Source organism: Callorhinus ursinus, unplaced genomic scaffold (genome assembly GCF_003265705.2).
Source record: "Callorhinus ursinus isolate GAN/ISIS: 27379988/994484 unplaced genomic scaffold, GSC_fseal_2.0 scaffold30, whole genome shotgun sequence".
Taxonomy (NCBI): domain Eukaryota; kingdom Metazoa; phylum Chordata; class Mammalia; order Carnivora; family Otariidae; genus Callorhinus; species Callorhinus ursinus.
In genome coordinates, this window is record NW_027397092.1 from 18,014,890 (window position 1) to 18,018,368 (window position 3,479).

A 3,479-nucleotide genomic window follows, 5' to 3' on the forward strand; every position below is an offset into this window, starting at 1 on the left:
TTTTTTTTAAAGATTTTATTTATTTATTTGAGAGAGAGAGAGAGAGAGAGAGAGAAACAGCATGAGAGGAGAGAGGGTCAGAGGGAGAAGCAGACTCCCCGCCGAGCCGGGAGCCCGATGCGGGACTCGATCCCAGGACTCCGGGACCATGACCCGAGCCGAAGGCAGTCGCTTAACCAACTGAGCCACCCAGGCGCCCTGTAACAGGTTCAATGTTACAGGTAGGATTTTCTAAATGGTTCCCCAGTTGTTCATGTACACCATAGTAAGGGACATCCATACAATCAAACAAAGCTTCAGGTATCACGCTCAGCTCACCAGTTCCATTGGCTTGGAGTCACCCTTCCCCCTCTTGCTTCCTGTCAATGTCTACTGAAGTAGGGGAGATGACCACCATCTCAGGGTGGGAAGAGTCCTTGAGGCCAGGCAAGCCTGTGACGGGCACATCAGGGGCAGTCAGGGAATAGAGTTTGGATTCCTAGGCCCTGCCCCATTTGCCCCCTCAGGATCCCGTAGGCCAGTGTGGAGGGTTTATAGTAAGTCCACTAATCCTTTCCCAATCCTCCCCTCACAAAGGTGGATCCTAATTCCCCCCTCCTTGCATGGGGACCAGAGTTTTCGGTGACTTGCTTCTAATGACAAAATGCAGCAGAAGCAATGCCGTGTGACTTCCAAGGCAGGTCTGAAAGACATGGGAGCTTCTGCCTTGCTCTCTGTAGGATTACTCGCTCTGAGAGAGGCTGAGCGCCATGTCATAAGGACATGAGAGCAGCCCTGCAGGAGGCCCGCGTTGGGAGCAATGGTGTCCCCCCCATCAACAACTGTTCCTGTGTGTCCAGGACAGTCCCAGTTTATACATTCAAAGTCCCACAATCAGGGAACCTCTTAGGCTAGTCCTGTGCAAGTGGAGACTAGTAGACACCCTAATGGGCAGCACTATTTTGCCAGCCTCTTGAGGGAGCCACCTTGGGGGCAGGTCTTCCAGCCCAGCCCAGCCTTCAGATGACCACAGCCGTAGCCAACATTTTACTGCTACTTCATGAGAGACTCTGAGCCTAACAACACAGCTGAATCACTTCTGAGCCCTGACTTACAGAAAGTACGCAACATCATAAAGGTTGATTGTTTTAAGCCACTACCTTTGGGGATCATTTATTATAGAGTAGTAGTTAAGTAATATACTCAGGACTCTATCTCGTGTCTTGGTCTATGAATCAGATTTGGTCTATGAATCAGCATTCGTGAACCATGGCTCTGGTCTTACTCCCGAAAGCAGCACTTTCCAATAGAATTTTCTGCAGCGATAGAACAGTCCTATATCCATGCTTGTCCACTGATGGTCACTAGCCACATGTGGCTACTAAGCATTAGAAATGTGATTGGTATGACTGAGGAACTGAATTTTAAATTTGATTTAATTTTAATGAATTAAACTTGAAATAGCACACGAGTATGCTTCTATGAATGTAACATTCTCAAAATGCTAACATTATGGAGATGGAAAACAGAAGCGGTTACGGGGGCGGGGGAGAGGTGGGGGGAAGGGTGGTAGGCAACTCTGCAGGGGTGACACGTGGGAGAGCTTTGTGATGATGAAATAGTTCTGTATCTTGATTATGGCAGCGGTTACACAAATCCACACGTGTGAGAAAATGACAGAGGACAATACACACATTGTACCAATGTAAATTTCCTGGTTTTGATACTGTGCTACAGTCATATAAAATGTAACCATTGAGGGAAGCTGGGGCAAGGGTAGAGGAGACCTCTCTACTGTTTTTGTAACTTCCTGGAAATCTATAGTTATTTTAAAATAAAAAGTTTTTTTAATTTACATATGAAATAAGCATAAAGCATCAAATAGCACATGTGGCTAGTGCCTACCACACTGGACAGTAAGGTCCTAAATAATGTACAGATCCCCCAGCACTATCTTCTGGTCCTTTAGCATCTGTTCAGACAGGAAACTGCCCCACCAGGTTCTGTTTGGTAGCTCTCATCATAAGAAAGCTCAGACCAGAGGGCCTCAGAGTGAAAGAGTTTTCCCCTCAGCTCTTTGTTTGTGCTGGAACCATGAATGAGGCCCAGATTTGCTGGAACAAAGCCTCTTCCCCAGGGAGCCCAAGGGACCCAAGAGAAAATGCTCTAGGGGCGCCTGGCTGGCTCAGTGGGAGGAGCATGCGACTCTTGATCCCAGGGTCCTGGAATCGAGCCCCGAGCCCCACATCGGGCTCCCTGCTCGGCGGGAAGCCTGCTTCTCCCTCTCCCACTCCCCCTGCTGTGTTCCCTCTCTCACTGTCTCTCTCTGTCAAATAAATAAAATAAAATAAAATAAAAAATCACTTAGTTCAAAAAAGCCTGCATTACCTGTGGTGAACTGAAGAGTGTCCCCAAAGAAATTGAGGTCCCAAATCTCTGCCATCTGTGCATTTTACAGATTCCTTTTATACAGCCAAAGGGATCCAGTTAAGGATCTTGAGATAAAGATTATCCTGGATTACCCACATGGATCCTGAATGCCATTGTAGGTATTCTTATAAGAGAGCCGGAGAGGGGTTCTTTACGGAAGTACAATGCTGCGCCGTGGCTTTGTTGATAGAAGAGGTCTGAAGGGATGCAGCTCCAGACCCTGGAAAAGGCAAGGAAACAGATTCTGTCCCAGTGTCTCGGAGGGAGCATGGCCCTGACAACCTTGGTGTCAGAGTTCTGGCCTCCAGAACTGGAAGACAATCAACTTGTGCTGCTTTAAGCCACTGGATTTGTGGCCATTTGCTATACAGCAGCATTAGCGGACTGGCGTGTGACCTCCCAAAACTAGATCTGCACTTACCTTTTGAGCCAGCAGCCACTTCTGGGAATTTACTCTGAAGACACACCTCCAACAATACAAAATACGCCTTCACAAGGCGATTCACTGCAGAATTGTATGTAATTGCATAATACTGGAAACCACCTAAGTGTCCATGCACAGCAGAGTGGTTGAATAAACTATGGTATATGACCACATAATGGAGTAGCTTGCTGCTGGAAAGAAAAATAAGGAACCCAATACAAATCAATTCCCAAGAGATTAGTGAAAGAAGGAAAAATGCAAAAGAGTATCTATGGGGGGCTGGGGGGCTCAGGTGGTGAAGGGTCAGACTCTTGGTTTCGGCTCAGGTCACTTGATTTCATGGGTCATGAGATGGAGCCCCAGGTCAGGCTCCATGCTCAGCGGGAAGTCTGCTTCTCCCTCTCCCTCTGCCCCTGCGTGTCTCTCTCTCTCTCTCTCTCTCTCGGTCACTCTCTTTCTCTCAAATAAATAAATAAAATCTTTTAAAAAAAGAATTTTCCCTTCATGAAAAAGGGAAGCAAAAATCATATTGACATGAAGAAGTTTCAGCAATGCCATGCCTAAATTTAAAATGTATACTGTAGCAGAAGAATGACTTAGCCAGTCACTTAAATTTCAGCACTTAGTGAATGCTGATTAGTAATTA

The 3,479-nt window shown here is 46.6% G+C and overlaps 1 protein-coding gene across 1 annotated transcript in view; it reads right to left on the minus strand.

Annotated features, from left to right (window-relative positions):
- The window catches only part of VDAC1 (voltage dependent anion channel 1), a 40,037-nt gene extending 37,655 nt beyond the window's left edge, over positions 1-2,382 (minus strand). Inside the window, exon 1 of the mRNA XM_025860799.2 lies at positions 2,368-2,382. The gene's annotated coding sequence lies outside the window, so the exon portion shown is untranslated. The remainder of the gene's footprint in view (positions 1-2,367) is intronic.
- Between the last annotated feature and the right edge of the window lie 1,097 nt (positions 2,383-3,479).